At 38.3% G+C, this 18,044-nt stretch overlaps 1 protein-coding gene across 2 annotated transcripts in view; it reads right to left on the bottom strand.

The window, feature by feature from the left end:
* The window catches only part of CDK14 (cyclin dependent kinase 14), a 316,643-nt gene that overhangs the window by 249,597 nt on the left and 49,002 nt on the right, over positions 1-18,044 (bottom strand). The window contains exon 1 of one of the 2 annotated variants that reach the window (XM_040592699.1): positions 536-647. The exons of the other annotated variant lie outside the window; for it this stretch is intronic. The gene's annotated coding sequence lies outside the window, so the exon portion shown is untranslated. Of the gene's footprint in view, positions 1-535; positions 648-18,044 lie in introns of those variants that run through there. 2 annotated transcript variants of the gene reach the window in all.

The raw sequence follows: 18,044 nt of genomic DNA on the forward strand, positions 1-18,044 counted from the left end.
TAATAGATCATTTTCATTTTATCTTCCACCACCAAGCAAACCTATAACTGATAAAGACATTTATTCAGATGTAGCAAGATGCACAGACTTGTTAGCAGAGATGAAAAAGTGGCTGATCACGTCCTTCACTCACTTGTCCCAGAGGGCGTTCAGCCAAGCATATATTGGAAAAAATTGCCCATACTATCCTCTTAACACAATAGTAAATTAGGCAGCCAGAGAGAGAAATACAAAGCTGTATCGAGAAAAACATCACTTTTAAGCATTCCCCTACCTTTTCCCTGATATTTACAAACTGCAGGCAGTGCTGCTGGGGAGTCTCACCAGGGTGGCTGCCGAGAGGTCTCATGTGGCATTCCCAGCTTCCCACCACCTCCCTCTGCTTGGATTTTAAGCATTCCCGAGAAAACCCACCCTGACATGCACAGAATGAATCCTGCTCCAACTTGGAAGCATGTGATAACTGGGCTTCAGGTTGAAACGGGAAACCCCAGCACCCACTTAATCCCAGAGATTTAAACAAGCCCCATCTTACCGTTTTGCTGTTGCCCAGATCAGGTTAGATTCACCTGCAACTCTTTGGCATCTCTCTAGCAATGTTAGTGTTTGCAGTCAGGCCAGGCTCATTCAGCAACTGAATTCACAACATCTTTCTGCACTAGCAAGCTGAAATGGTACGGCTGTACTACAGCTAAGAAAGGGGGAAATCTAAAGCAGAAAACAAAGAAATCCCTCATTACAGGGCAATCCCCGCAGAGTAAAATATCAAAGGTACAGATGAGCACTGAGGGTACAATATTTCTCTGTCTAGATTTCATCAGCAATACCATGCTCTTTCTAAAAGGATTTTTTTTAAAAAAATAAAATAAATATGATGGACTTGCCTGTGGAGTTCCCAGAAAGGCAGAGTATCCAGGCTCTGCAGCAGCATTGCAGCCAAAGTAACCATGCATATGCTATCTAGGCAATTTACAGCAGTCTTTTTGAAAAGATAACGATTTACAATGTTGCACTTCCTCAACCCAACGCAGAACTGCAACCAAAATAGCTAATGGTGATTTCATAGGAATTAAGGAAAAAACCTCAACATTCAATCAGAAGGATGTAACTAATCATCCCCAATTCAATTATATCCCAGACTTGAAGGAAATCAGCAAGTTCTTGAGTGACAAATTATATTAAAGCAATAATCTACTGGGCATCTAGAAATAAGCACTACGAATGCAACTGTCCACTTTCACAGAAACAATAAATATAAAAAGCATTTAAAATGTATCCAAATATGAATTCTGAAGGTAATTTTAGTATTGTAAGGATAAAATGTAGTATTTAATTTATGAACATACAAAATATGCAAAGCTGTGAGCAACAGACACCTACTCCGTGCTGGGAAGCCACTGCTGAGCCCAACCAAGCTTGGGCGAAGTACCAGGGAAAAGAGGGCAGCAGGAGCAAACCCTCAGGGAGGGCTTCTCCAAAAGGCAGGAGAGAATCTTCTCCATCTCCTACTCCTACAGCAACCCCTGCTGGCCTGTGCTTCAGATGGCTCCCAGCTCCCCAGAAACCTCCTGAGGTTGGGGGGAGCACTGGACAGACTATGCTAGGACAGAGAACGGTGACGTATACATGAGTGAAACGTTCAGGAAAGAAAGAACACAGCTCAACTGAGATAACACCACCCAGAAATATTTTTCATTTTTATGTAACGAGGAGGTGCAATGAACTAAATTTTTGACTCAAGGCTCACAGCTGAATCTAGCTAGCATCAGTGGCTTCAGTGACAATACAATTTGAATGGCATGAGCAAATTTCACAAGATGCTCCCAAAATTAAGTAGCACTTGTTATTTCCCAACATTAGCCACAAGGGCATATTCTAGAAGACTACTCAGATTCTTAGCTTGGTTTTTAAGCAGATAGAAGGCTTCACATCTCCAGAAAAAAGACTACTTCCACTCTCTAACCTAAAATTTTCTTCCCAGGTGTCTCAAGTACAGAGGTCCAAAGAAAAAAATGAAAAAAGCTTCCAGGTGAAATGGTGAGAAAATACATTCAAAACATTTATATTTCTTGTCCTTATTCTGTCAACATCAAATCTGTCTGAGGGTGAGGGAGAACAGGACAGAAGGATCCTCGAGGGGGAGGAGGGAACACCACCACTACAAAAAACAAACTAGCGAGTAAACATGCAGAGACCAGTATGTGCCAAATGGCAGGCACCATGTTAAGGGAAAAACAGTGGACAGCCACAGGGAAAGGAACACAGGAGGCAAACCACAGAAACAGAGAACTGCATTCCAGAAAGAAGCAAGGTGTTGGGCCAAGGCACAGAGACAGCAAGCCAAACAGCCTACAAAGCAACAGGATCTTACTCAAAGCAGCCAAATCCTCCCATATTTTAAAGTTAATTATTTTTACTGTATTAAAAAAAAAAAGTATCTGCATTTATTGCATTAAAGCCTGTCTTGTTGCCTCAACAAATTCAATTACAGTTGGGCTTTGGCTTTCCTAACTGCATCCCTGCATGCTCAGAAGATGTCTCCGTATTCCTCCCCAGTTACTTGTCCCCACTTCCACCTTCTGTACACTTCCTTTTCACATTTTGAGTTTTGTTAGGAAGTTCTTGTTCATCCATGCAGCCTTCCCAGCACTGTTGCCTGACCCCTACTATTCCTATCCCCCTCCTTCCCCTGTGCTAGCACCATCCCTTCCTTTACTCCCAAACCCATCTGCAGACTCTGGTTGAACACAGCTTGGCTGGAACACAACTACATGCTCTGCTGCTGCCCATGGTACCACAGACAGAATTGGGAACCCAGTCTGGAAGGCAAAGGCCACCTACAATTACAACTAAAATTACAACTGGAACCGATGGCCACACAAAGCCCCTGTATCATGAGGCTGGTCTGTTTTCCAAGGGGTTGGGAAAGTAACTGACTTTAATGAAAGTTTCAATACAATAATAACAATTTTAAAAAGTCAGATACCTACGGGGTTAGTTTTTAAAACTCTGCATGGAAACCAGCTGCAAATACAAGTTTCATGTTATCAGTACTGTAGACATGCCACCACTTTCATCCCAGCACAGACTCCAAAATGCTCCGTGGCACTTGAGAATAATTTCTTACATATGAGGAGTCACCTTTGAGCTTTTCAGTCATCTGCAAACTGCTATACTTAGAGAAATTAGACAATGTCACAACTCTGATGGACAATTAATTAAACACACAAACCATCATTTATTAATACGAAATAGTGAAAAGAATGCCAGTAGTTACCTTGTGTTCTGTGTGGTCATACTACATACTGTTCAAATGGGACTTGTAACTAACGTCCCATTTCCATTAGTCTACATTAAATCATCCAAGACAGAGGAGGGGAGAGAGAAAGCAAGGCATAAAGGCAGCTAACTGTTCCTTCCTCTCCAAGAAGTAATAACCCCATGCAGTAGTTTGTACGAGTATACACCTGTATGAGCCCATTTTCTCCTCATAGAAGAAACTGCATGACTACAGAGAGTTGATGCTCCTCAACACATACCTTTCCATTTTGACAACTGCAGAGTGAATGTACAAAGAAAAGGTAAACACCCTTTACAGTTTTGAAAATCTACTTGTGAAAGTCATTTGAACATCTAGCCAGCCACTTCATAAGCCACTGAAAATATTCCATTAAAACTGATTTAATGATATGCTTAACAAGTTGTATTCAGAAACAGAGAGCTGGACGGAACACCTGTCCATGTCCAGTTCAGTTCCTCACTATCACAGGTGGCCACAAAATATGACCCCTTCCCTAAACCGATACATGTGTGTTTAGTTGGAAGTTAAAATACACAGAATACACAAGACATGACCTTAATAAAACCACCCAGCAATGGCAAAAATGTATTGAATGCAAAGAAAATTAATTTTTATGTTAAAATGGCAAGTGAAGCAGTGCACAATGGAATGCGTGACAAGTTATTCCAAGTACAACATGCTGTTAAACTGCAATACTAATATTTGAACTGTACCATCTGCATTCTCTGGTATGGTGGGACTTCACTTAAAAAGTCAATATCTGAAATAAAATGCAACGTGACATAGCGCCAATTATTTTCACAACTTTTAGGGCCAAAAAAGGAGATTTTACATTTTTAGGGACTGACTTCAAATATACTTTGCATTACAAATAATGTTTAAAGTGCATGTTCAAAGGGAACAACAGCAACATGAACAACACCGTGTAACGATCTTAGACATCTGAAAAATATTTCAAATCAGTCCAGATACATTTTCAACTCAGAGAAAGCAGTCTTTGCATATAAAAATTTAATCCAATGACTTTGGACAATTACACTCTTTCTGTGCAATTGGAAAAATCTAACTCCAACATTCCTAACAAAGCCACATCTTCCTGTGAACACTAATAAAGTTACACTGAGATTGTTTTATTTATTATTGATACTTCTGTGTTCCTTGCTATGCTGGCAAAGATCTCATATAAATAAAATAAACCAGACTACTAAAACACTTCGGTGCAACGTATCTGTAATAAGAACTTGAATTTGGTCTTTTAACTTGATTTAGAATTTCCTCTTAGAGAACCTGAATACTATTTTCCCAGCCTCGCTTTTTTCTTCCTTTTTTTTTTTTTAAGCTCTTAGTTAAATGTATTGTGTAAGTACTGTTCTGAAGAATTCTCTTAGCCTCTAATTACTAAGCAAAAGTACTTAAAGAGAAGACATGCAAAGGCCCAAGACAGTCAGATCTGCAGCATGATCAGCAGTTAATATACACAGATACTACACGCAAAGCTTAGTCAAGGTATGGAATTTCGTAATTATTCAACTTTTAAGAAAGCAGATCTGTAGACTATTCCACTGGGAGTGGGCATCTAGCCAGATGCAAAATGGGACTCCAGTATACCTTATCCTGCAATAATAAAGCATGCCTTGCTATATAAAAATAAATAGTCTTTTCCCAACCATTTCTCACTCACGCTTGCAAAAACAAACACAACCATTACACACAGACAGAATTCTATCTCTGCTAGTACTGTATTCGTGCCTTTATAATACATTAAAACTATGCTGTAAAAAAATAAAAGTCTATCTGGAAAGAGTATGAAGCCTATAGCAAGCATCAGGTAAAATAATCTGCATCTTGTTTGCCTAGATTTCTCATCCCCAACTGGAAGATAGTAAGTAATAGCAGAGTCATTCATCTTTAGCATCATACTGTGCTGTCAACAGCAGCAACGTTTCATTCGGGAAATGGTGGTACCTTCATAATACATGAAAACAATTCTAGACAAAAAATGCACCATAATTCCCAAGAATTATGAGATACCTGTATATACACATACCCTCATGTTCTGGTGCGAAATCTTAATGTTACTAATACATTGCTTACAAAGCACCACAACCTAGACTACTCGGGGGGGTGGGGAAAGGACATTTAAACCAACAACTCAGTCAATCATTTTTCAAAAACACAACAAAGAAGCTGCATAAAGTTCAAATGTATGCACTCTATCTGGAAGATGAGAACCATCAGTAAGATGGCTTAGTGGAGTAGCTTTAATTTCACTAACCTATCTATTATGACATACAGTTCCTTAAACCACGTAGCTGACAATTCTCGTATTTGCAACACACCAAAAAACCCCCAACTAGCTAATCAGGACAGGGTAGTAATACTTCTATGACAGAAATCTTAATGACAAATACCAGAGACACAGTTTACAAAGTTTTTCTTTATGGAGAGTTATAAAGAATTAACAATAGCTTTTTAATATCTACCAGTATAAACCCCAGGGAAGAATCCCTGAAAATGTGTCATTGAGTTACATATATTGCTACAGCTCATCTCATACAGGGACAAAGCTCAATGGTATCGCATTTCAAAGTCATCCATAGCATTATAGCTAGGAGAAGAAAGCATTCTATAAATGTATTAAAACTTAACACAAAAAGATGAGTTCACCTTCATCTCTTTCTCAAGTTTAAATATGTCATGCACTGAAATTCTTGTCTTATTTGAAAGCACTGGATTTTAGCCTCCCTTCATTTTCACTTTGAGGTACTCACATGAAAGGCTTTGTTGGGTTTCTTGGTGTGTTGTTTTTTTTTTTTTTATTTCACCTGACATCTTTCTACGTTGCAATGAAAAAAACATTCTCAGGTTTTCTAACTAAATAAAAAGATTTATGCACAAAAGGTACCCTATTGTGGTTAAAAAAAATAGTCAACTCAACCTCCACATTCCTATGATGTAGATAAGAAGCTATAATAAGTTGCATGTTTACAGTATCCACTTCAAAAAATCATACCTCTTCTACACTTCTTCACTCTGTGCTGTTCCTTTGAGCCACAGTTTCAGTCCTTAAGGCTTTTGCTATTTGCTGAGTTTGACACACAATGCAAATGGTGGATTTGAATTATGAGGACAGTAAAGCAAGCATGTTCAGATGGGAATAACTGCTGACAACTCTTGCACTGGTACTGAACCATCAACGCACAAGTGAAAGACTTCAGATCACCAGCACTGTTCAGCTGCCTCTATCCCTCCCTTACATGCTTTATTAACAAACATAATCATAACTTCTGGTGAAAAATCCACTGAGAATGACAGCAAAAGATCATGTGACCTATGAATTCAAGTTCACAGGCCAAGACTCTGGTGTCCCCTGTGGAAAAGGTGGAAGCTGTATGACAACAGGCATCCTACCACTTTATAGCTTTAAACTAATCTAGATTATGAAGCGATAAAACTTTGAAGGCACCTGAAAAGTGAGGTAAGTCCAACTACCTTAGGCATCATACAGATTATTTTCAGAAAATTAATCAGAACTCGAGAGTTTTGTCTCTAGCCTCTATAGTACATATAGAAACTACTTTTACAGGATGTCAGACAGCTTGACGTGTTCTTGGATTGACTTGAAGCCTAAAATTTAATTCTACTTAAAATCTAATTTATCCCATATTTTCTCAATAAAAGACAATGATTAGTGTTCAAGTGAATATAACTGCTCCATTAAATAAGGACAACACTTGGCACTGAAGAAGGTTTATAGAGTATCTGCAGAAGAGTAAGGACTGTGCTTTTAAAAAAGCTAATAAAGTAATGTCCTAGAAACCAAGTGAAAAGTCAGAGATCTGCTTTCACTGGCATTTACAATAAGAGGGGACTGAAGGAATGTCACAATTACTCTTGTCTTCATTCTCTCACATGGGACCTTGAAGTACCTCGAACTAGGGAACTCAAGAGGTTTACATGACTCTGCATTTACATGAGGTTTACCCGCATACACCTCCAGTGGAATCCTGGCAGAACAACTGCCCTAAGTTCTGACCTTCCTGACATTTGGTATCCAAATACCAAATCTGAAGTTGGGGAGGGAATCTCACAAGACATCTTCTCCAGGCAGATGTTATAAGGAACCATCCGATGCGTTCTGTTTTCAGAGATAACTGCAACTGTGAATGAAAGAACCTCACAACAATGGCATTTAACCCTCAATATGGTGTTTTGCGGCATGAGATAATCTCAGCAATTATTCCAGGCTCCTCACAAGCTTATTTCCTTTTAACAGGTCAACAACCTATTCATATTCTTATGTTTGTCTTTGAGTTGTGACAAGTGGCAGAAGAACCACCAGCCCAGGAGCCATGGCTTGCCCTGTGGGAAGTACCACTGGCAGGTATCTAAGGTTCTGCTCTTTGTCACAGGAAACTACTGAGAAATATGAGACACTATAAAAGATTGTTTATTACAGCAATCTATACAAAATGAAGCCACAAACTCATCATGTGGAAGAACAAATAACTGATTCACTAGCATCTCAGATGCCTTAACGGATTCAACAGATACAATATTAATCAGTCTCTGTGGCTGTCATATTGTTATTACGGGGACAGTAACAACAAATGTGTTTATGTCAGGGAAATGGTTATGCTGAATTAATATGGATTACATGTTGATATAGTAAGGTGTATAAATCAACCTCCCTTCTTTTGTTTCTGCTGAGTGAAGGTTCAGTTCTCAGCTTTCCCTCTAGAGATGCTACAATCTTTCAGTTATCTGAACAGGTCATCACTGTAGAATAGGCACAAAGCCTTAATGTAAAAAAAGACATTTTAGAATATTAACATAATTGAAAGCTATCAGAGGAACATATATAGTGCTAATCTTACGAGGTCAGAATAAAAGTTCATCTAGCCTGTTTCTGAAAGCAACCAAGTTTGTTAGAGGGTAAGGATAGAAAAAAATGTGATCCTTCCTCCTCTATATCCTTCTAACCACCAGCAGTGTACTTTGTAATTTAAAGATGAAATGCAGACCTATCTTTCACAGCTTCATGAAGAAACTTTACTTTTGAATTCATTTATACCTTTGGCCTCCATGTGGTAGAGAGTTACACAACACTCTGCAGTTACAAACCATTCCTTCTCTGGAAACCCAAAACAAAAAGAAACCTGAATTTTTCTCACTAAGTAGGAACTACAAAGCAGCTGAAGAAATTTTGCACAATTACTCCCTCTTCACCAGCAGAAATTCAACTTGTGATCTCACAGGTTACTATCTCATCCTCCCTCAGTCCTCTGTTTTACACTCTAATGGGTCTATATTACCTTCAACTCAATGGAAGCTATACTACACTTCTAACTGATGATTCTTATCTTCTCCCTCTGTGGCATCTTCTGTGTCATTTTCCTTTTATATTTGATGTATTTACACAAATAAGATTTCTACAATAATATGATAGCAGCTTTGGTTTTGCTCTCCTTTCTTTTCCTATTGATTTCTGAAGGTTTACTTATTTTTTAGACTACTGCTGAACACAAAGTCACTATATCCAAGCTATTACCCAATGACCCTATAATTCTTACCCAGAATAATGTAATTTGTTTAGACTCACCATTATACATACATAGCTGCAGTTAAGTTCTTCATATGCATCTGTTTGCACGTATCAGCATGAAATGCCATTATTTTATTATCCAAATAGTCTATACTGCAAAATACTTGGACAACTTTTGGCAGCTCAACTAAAAAATAGCTTTAAGTGTGCCAATTTTTCATCTCTCTTCTATGCTTTTATCTTCTGCCTGGAGAGTTTGTTGCCATTCCCCTCTAAGTCTCAAAAATGGATATTTTACCTATTCTGTATGGCATACACAACATGTGACAAATGTATAAGCAGCAAGCAAATCACAACAACTGGAAAATCTGATAGCAAAACACTAGGCTAGATGGTAGTGTGGTACAAGATTAAAGAAACTGCTGACAAATTAAATAGAAACACTCAAATAATACCTGATTTAGGAATATTGTTAATTCTCATGATCAAATATAAGAAGCAGCTGTGAGAATCATCTCCCCCTCCTTCCAGCTGTGTTTGTCTAGAGGGCTGCACTACTTAATGGACAAAAGTTTCACTAGTCACCCATACCTTTGTTCTTTACTAATTGAATTGGCACAGAATGATGTACATCAAAAAGGCGTGTCAAAGCTCAACCTGATGCAATGCTGAGTCAAGTGCTCAGAGGGAAAAAGCACCAGAACTGTAAGTATTGTACTAATATTTACCTGTTCTTAGGTTAAGTACAAAGTGTTGATTTTGACCTATAAAGCCCTTTATTGTTCGGGTCACTAACCCCTTGCAGACTGCTTTTCTTGTCCCATTTTATCTCAGTAATTCAGACAAGAGGGTTGCATTCACCTGGGCATTCTCACTGAAGGGCACTTCAGTCCAGAAGTTGATAAAGCTTTAATGCATGTTGAGCAGCTTATCTATTTTCCCAGGACGTCTTAGGCAAGAAATAGAAAGCATCTCAGGAGGAGTGAGCTGCTGAAGACTGAAAACTTTAGTAAGGACAAGAGAAAAAAGCCTCTTCCTCATACTATAAAAAACTACCTCTACAAAATACAGTTAGTGGTAGCACAGTTAGTTGGCCTATCAGGAAAATTCAAGAAGCCTTAACAACCGGTTTTAATAATTAAAAATGAGCAAAATACTAATTTCAGAGCATGAAAAGAATTTCCATTACCTTCTTTCAGATATTCAGAAATTACTGAATTTTGGTACGAAACTTTAAAGGAAGGCTGTTGTTTCAGTCTAACAAATGCAAATGAAACTTCTCTTGGTTAAATGACATGGAAAAAATACATTTATTAATCTATCCAGCTTATATCTATCCCTCTTTTAAGGCTGCCTACCAGATGAGGAAAGAGAAGAAATTAAGGTCTCTGACAAAATAGGTGAAAGATTCCACAGAACTGACAGGATGAAGGTTGCGCATGGGTATCTTCTTCCATTTAAATCACTGCTACAGGATTTACAGCACAATGTTTCAAGGCAGAAAGTCTAAAAAATACTGAACATTTATAGTTTTGCTTGAGAGTTCTCCACAGTGTCAGAGGCAGGGAGGTAGTGGGGCATTCGCTTCCAAACACCAAGAAAAAAACCCACCACTTGTACAAGTTAATCATCATATTTCAAAACCACCATACATTGCCTTAATACATCACTATTTTTGTTTTGGCCATTCCAGAAGGTATCTAAAGTCTGCACATATCAAACTATTTTGCAGGAGAAGAACGATGCAGCCATGAATCTCTCCTGAAGCATGGTTGCCTTAGTGCTCAGACACTTAACTTCCTTCTTCAGAACTCTCACAAGACTAAACCTACTTATAAAATCTTCTGTAGGAAAACACCAGAACTATATTTAATTTCTGCCTGATTTAGCAGAAGATTACTATGAAGAGAATTCTTGCTGTACCACAAAACAAAGCCAAAACCCCTTAAATCAATCATATCATAATCTAAGAGGTCCCATGACTATCTATCTAAATGCAGTTAAGATTATAATAATGCATTGTTTTAGGTATTTCCTTAGGAGAAATCCTACATTCTTTTCTAGAAAAGAACAATAAACTCTCACAAAATAAGGCAGCACAAGCTATATGGTTCATGGACAAAATTATGCAGCAACGAACACAATTTCTTCACAATCTGGATGTTAAGAAACTTCTCTATGAAGCAGAATCACCGATACTTGATTGTTTTGCTGTTCTTCCAATTAGTAAGATGTCACCTTAATTAAAACTGAAAAATAAAATTAGTATCACCCTACCAGCCTAGCCATTAAACAGGACTTCTTTCTACTAGACTCTTTATAGATAGAGAACTGAGATGAGCAGGCATGGCCAAGCTGGCCGCCTATTCAGGTGAAAGAGGGAGGGAATCCCACCTTTCCTTGTCTTCTGTTTCGGCATGGGAGTTTTTGAAGCAGAGCAGTTGAGAGGTAAGAGGAGAACCAATTAAGACAACTGTAGTGATATTATTAAAAAGAAACAGTTAAGAAGGAAACTTGTAGCAAGACACGTATTTGTCATTTTAGTTAGGTGCTCTCACCCATAATGTACTTTTCTTTCTGTAAAACACAGGTTTAGTTTGCAATCTGAAAAATGGAATGGCTGTAACTTTATATAATTGTTCCTCTTGTGCTTATCTAGCATCTGATATTCAAATAAAGCATTCCATCTTCAGCCAGGCTGTGCCTGCCTCACATGCCAATGAGTAGCATTATGTCTCCCATGTAACATCAGGCAACCTTTACTCAGCTTTTAAGGTGTCATTCAAAGAAAAAAAAAACTCAGCCTATGAACAGATGTACATGACCAGTGACAGGGCACAAGGAAATCATATGAAGCTTCACTTAATGAAGCTTAGGGAAGGTCAGATTGGACATAGAGGAAAAGATTCTTCACTGAGAGAGAGGGTGGTCGGTCACTGGAACAGGTTCCGCAGGAAAGTAGCCAGGTCAGACGGCACCGAGTCTGTCAGAGTTCAAGGAGTGCCTGGACAAAACTCTTGGTCATATGGTTTATTTTTAGGTAGTCCTGCAAGGAGCAGGGAGTTGGACTCAACAATCCTTGCAGGTCACTTCTAACTTGAGATAGTCTATGAGTCTATGTATAAATCCCCATTTTACTGGGTAAAACCACCTGTTTACAAAACGTGTTACAGGATCAGCAACACAACCCAAGTTTTACCATAAAAACCAATACCGCATTTAATTAGGAATGAGAAGTGGAAAAAGAGGTCTAGAACAGGAGAAGCATCAAAACATATAAATTATGTTTCCCCTAGAGCATTTCAAGGACAAACTGCAACTTAAAGCTTCACTGAGGAAAGGTTTGAAGGCCTCAGAAATGTAAATGCTGCAGAACAACTCTTTTGAGGTGTAATTCCCAACAGAAGTGGATGTCTCAGAGAACGTATATGCATAAGGTACTCCAGCATAACATTATGGCTGCTGTCTGACAAAATTTTGACAAAAATTAATAACAAAAATCCTGCAATGCTTTTAGGGCTCGTATGTCTAATAGGGTATTCATCTGTCCTCAGAAAATGTTTATAAAAGGCAATAAAAGTTCACACAAGTAGCATTCCATCTAAGATTCCACTGAAGCCACAGTGATATAAAAAAATACACATAAGATCACTTTAAAAATGTCTTATGGCTGCCTTTGAATTTCAGATGTGAAGCACAGGTTTGACACTTCCCAAATAAACGGTTTCTGTTCGAAATGTTACAATGAAAATACACACCTCATACTCTACACCTAGATCTGAGATGTTTATTTTCCTGGGGAGTCTCATTAACCTCAGTGCAACCAGTACATTGAGAGATAAACACACAAAAGACTGGTTGTTCTTTAACTGCCCATGACAGCACAAACCACCAATTACAATACATGCACAGATGGCTAATTGGTTTTATCACAGTTTTCACAGCTCTGGGAAGGGGGACACCACCTTTCCCAGTTTCTCTGAAGGCCAGTACCAGAAGCACAGAAACAATTCATGTGTCGAAGCCCCTCAGGTCCTGTTGCCCTACTTGGTCAAATGGAAAAAAAAAAAAAAGAAGAAAAAAAAAAGTTTTATAGTAGTTTACAAGACACACTTAACATCCTCAATGAATTTTTAAGTAGGTCTTCAGTATACATATTGATTTCATCTCTCAGTTACTTTAGAAACGCTAAGAAGATTGTCACATGAATGCCAAATTCTACAAATTTCAGAACAAGAACAAAGGTTATAAGACTTGCAGTTAAGCTGTCAGGACTGGCAATACTGAAACCCCAGTATAAAAAAAATGAGTAAATGCAAGAAAGTCTTTGCAGCTAAAGCTAAGTTTTAACAGGGCATTTTGGCTCAAATTCATTGTATGTAACATTGCTCCTTGCTCTAATACACCTGATGATACAGATCTCTCTCATACAGATTAATCTGTAGCTGTATTGTTAATGGGAAGCCTAGATCACAGACCTCTGTAAGTTTAAACAGCGACAACAGTAATAGCTTCCATCCCAAAATGGGTCAGCTATGTGTAGGGCATGCGTATCAGTGCATTTCACACCTATTTGCTGAAACAGAACAGGGGCATTGAGGACTCCACAGAAAGATCTGAACTCACTCCCAAAAGGACCCTGTGTTCCCAATATTAGAGATCATCTTTCCCCACACTCCGAAACTCTTGCCCATTCCCCCTAAAACTGCTTCTGATAACTGCCTCTGCTCCTAGCCCTCCACACCCACTCTACGCCCTCACCCTCCAAGCATACCCATATCCACCAATGTGCTTTTCCAGTTTTCTCCAAGCTCCTTGCCAGGCTCCTTTTTCTGCATATATTAGAGGCACTGAATATACTCAGAGGAAAAATGGCATCCTTGCTCTTACATTCTCCAGGCACCTCAGATACATATCACAGCAGCAGTCTGACTCGGGCTTTTTTCAGATGGAAGCCCCTTCTCACTCTTCAGCGTACGTACAGGTAGGTTAGCACAGATCCTATACAGAGTTGCAGTATACTTCTACAATATGAAATCCTAGAAAGTCTTAGCTATGCTTCAACAAGTCTCTAAAATGCATTCACTAAGAGTATTTTCAGAGTGCCAAGTTTGGGAAAACTTGGATAAAATGACAAAAGCAGAAGAAAAATACTTTCTGGAATGGAGACTGCCCCTTGTCAAACTTCAAGTGTGTGAAATTAAAAAAATGTGTAATTTCTAAAATTACTGATCATTCCTACACCTCCTTAACCTTCCTGAAAATTGGCATCTGCAATGCAATGCAGCAAACTGCCTGGCTTTGCAAATTGCAAGTGCTACCAAGTAAGGAGAAGAATGGCTCTTCCTGCCCTACCACAGAGTCACCGTGTCTCTGGGCTGCACTTGCACTCCTTCACGAATGCGGAAAGTAAGCCTAATAATTTGGATTTTTATCCAGCATAAAGAATAAAGAATGCCCTCCATCTCATCCCTCAAAGTCCACATTCACTTCTGGGCTGGTGCATTTCTGCTTCAAACAAGCACTGAAACCAAAAGGAATCACACAATGTTGGGTTTTTTGATAGGCCTACTTACTGACCATGTGTTTTAAAAAAACAGCTGGCAACTGGCAGTCAAGCAATTCAAATCTACCTTTGAAAAGTGTAGCTTAATAATGTTGGCTCACTGAGAACTGCTTAATATGATGATTACCAGCAAAGGCTGCCAGTAGTATTTACAGAGATCTGAAATAAATTCTTGTCCCACACCTGAACTGTTAGACTATCATTTTCTTATCCTTATTCTTCCCTGCTAGTAGCAGGTGTCTATCACAGAAAAATGAAACAGCCTCTGCAGTCACATCATTCCAAGGATTATGCAGGCCTGAGCACTGCCATTTCCCAAGCCATTTCAATGCAAATGAAGAAGTTACAGAGGCTCTTTCACAGGACTGGGAGTACAAGAGGTTACTAGGTGAGAGCGTGTACCAGTCTTTATGCAACTCTGGGAAAGACAATACAGATTTCAAAGTTGGTGCATTGTCTGATATGATCTCAAATTTCATGGGGCTTGGGTTTGGGATTTGCTTGCACGAAGCTAATACTTCAGCCTCTGTTCTTACTCCACCAACTGTATTCCCCTAAAGCTCAACTTTTGAGAAGGCAGGGGCAAGATATCATTGAATATTAAACTGCGTAATATGGCTCCATTGCATAAACTGTAGCAAACAACATACATCAAATGCATCCCTGGGGTCACTTCCCAGAAATATTCATTTACATTTTTTAATTGCTGCTTTTCATTTCAAATCCAGGTAATATAAACAACATTAAGCCTGCCCTTATCAAACAGCTGTTCTTTAACCAAAAGCTCAAGTCAAAGTAATAAAAATGAATACCAATTAAAGGCATGAACCCATTTCCATATGATACACTGTAAAGCCTGCATATTAGTACTAGAATAAAAAAAACTAGCAGCAGGGTTTTAAACATACATGCAAGAAACAAAAGGCACAAAATAAAACCCCCACACCATTATGTAAGCATAAAGTTAAAACCCCACGAACCTGGATATTCCTTTAACAAAGGCCAATTCACGAATGAAGAAGGTACGTGTAACAGAATCATTAATACATATGTACAGTAAAAAAAAAAAATACAACACCTTAAACCCCAAAAAACAACACCAAAAGAAAAAGCCCAAAACCACACATGAATCTGAAGTGCTATAACCATTCCTTAAATCACACATTATTTATAACTGGCATACTTTAATACATGGAAATCCTTTCTGAACAATCCTTTCTGAACATGAAGGCCCTTACACTTAGAGCACTTTATTTCTGATGCTCTTTCTCAAGAAGGTGCCAAACTTCAGTCTTAGCAGGTTAATTTCATTGTTTCTGACCAAAAAGGCTAAAACACTAATACCAATCCAAAACCATACTAGACAGGCCAAAACTTGTTTGTGTTATATGAGGACAAAGGAAAGCAATACTGAGTAACTTCATCTGACCTCATCTCTGTTTCCAAGGCCATCCTCCCATCCTATACTGTAGCATCTGAGTATCTTCAATATCCACTGAGAAAGATAATAATTTCCTTCTCTCTCAGGTGGAAAATTAAGGCTCAGATGTTTAATAACTTGCCAAAAGCATCACAGAACTTTCTCCACCAGAAGAAAATATATGATATTAGAATGCAACTTGGTTCTGAGGTTAGAAGTACTGCAAAATCCAATGTATTCATTTAGTCCTAGCATTTTATACAAATTTTATTCTGCTATTAGATTGGCAAACATCAATGACAGCATTTCCTTTGATGTCACTTTAACGTCTTACACTCCACAGAACCACCTTAGGGTTTTAAAGTTGCTATTAAACTATTACCTTGGCTTAACAATAGCATCAAAACTTAGTATTAAAGACATGAAATAAAATTAGGTTCAAGGCACTATGCACAATATCATAAACATGTCATCTTTACTCCCTCTGTTCACATCTCCCTTCCAAAAAACATTGCCTTCACTCACTGTAATCAATTAAGATACACACACCTGTATCATAACACTCCCTTTAAAAGAGAAATTATGTTTCTTATGCTGAACTGCAACAGACTGCAAAGCAGCTGTGACTGCAGCACACTTGCAATACTTTAAAAGCTCTAGAATTCATTCATGCCACAACTACAGCACACACTTCAGAGAAAATGTGCTGTAATTCACTCAGCTTAATGTGAAAAGTAATCACATTATGGAAATGCTTGGTAGATGCACTCTAAGTAGCACAGGGTCGGCATTGCTTCATCTCCATCACCACTTGACTCCTTGTAGGCATTTTTAAAATACATTTTATGTAAAGTGGATTTTTCTCCTTTGTACTTGTTTTCAACCAGAAAATTTTGTAGTTATGATTTTGAACAAAAAATAAAGGCAGCATCTCCTCAAATTTAACTTGGTCTATGAGCTTTATGGGATCACTACCCACATACATGCAGAACCGTACACACCTACAAACAGACACACTTATGTCTGCAAACCACCATGCACCCAGCCAACTCAGATGTGTACATTACTCTGGCTCCACACAGCCTTACACTCAAGCGTCACCTGGGCTCACTGACCTAATCATAGATTGCTCAAATATATTTAAGCACATTTGGCAGTGACAGTGTGTTACCTAAATGCTTCTGAAGCTGTGTTAGGGTTGGCAGTGCTAAAATATGGCCCACCATGCTTAAACATTACAGAACTACACCAAACAGTCATTCAGATTTAAATCATTCAACCTTAATTCCTAGCCTCTATTTAATATTAAACATATTTTGAAAAAAAAAAAGAAAAAAATCTTTTTTCTATCTGCTGTCAGAGGAACTAACACTGCCCTTTCTCCCAAAATTTTCACTAGAACATCGATATTGCCCAGATTTAAGTCACTGAAAATTTAGCTTAGATTTGATGAGTAGCAACTGCAAATAAAAGGCGCCAAACAATGCACTGACAAATATGAATAATGTAGTATCTTCATGGTTACTCATGATAGACAGAAAACACCAGAAATATATTGCATTTAGCTCCCAAGAAGTAGCATTAGTGGATCTGCATTAACACAGGCAATAGATTTGCAAAGGGTAATGGGGTTTCAGAAGACATAAATAAGAAAGTCATTGCACAGGATTCCAGGCTTGTTTCACCTTCCTCACAACTGTAAAAGTCATGGCTTTACTTGTCAGTACATTTTATATAACCTACACAGACTCTGTTCTTAAGGGTTTCTTTGGGTTGGTTTTGTGGGTTTTTTTAATTGCTTTGATTCATGGAGGGTTTCTTCGTTTTACACAGAAACATGGATCAGATATGGTTATATAAGCATAAAAGGTCATAATGGGAAAACATTTTGCCGTAAGTACATTACTTGGTTGAGAAACAGCAGTACTGAATGACTTTAAGTAAAAAAGTTTTCTTTACTGTGTGCTAGAAAAATAAAATTACACCCCAAATGAAAATCCAGTGAGCCGTTCTCAGACACATCTGCTGTTGGCTCCTTAGAGGAGCTGCAGGCCCCCAACTACACTTTTATTTACAGCACATTGTTAGATTTAAGATTTAACCCCACGATCTCTATGTCTGAATCTTTTATAGGGCACTGATGACAGGATTTTTTGTCCTCAAGAATAAAAGCCACTGACAGATCCAGAAGTTTGTCCTACTTACTACTTCC

The sequence above is a fragment of the Falco naumanni genome, chromosome 4 (assembly GCF_017639655.2).
Source record: "Falco naumanni isolate bFalNau1 chromosome 4, bFalNau1.pat, whole genome shotgun sequence".
Lineage (NCBI taxonomy): Eukaryota > Metazoa > Chordata > Aves > Falconiformes > Falconidae > Falco > Falco naumanni.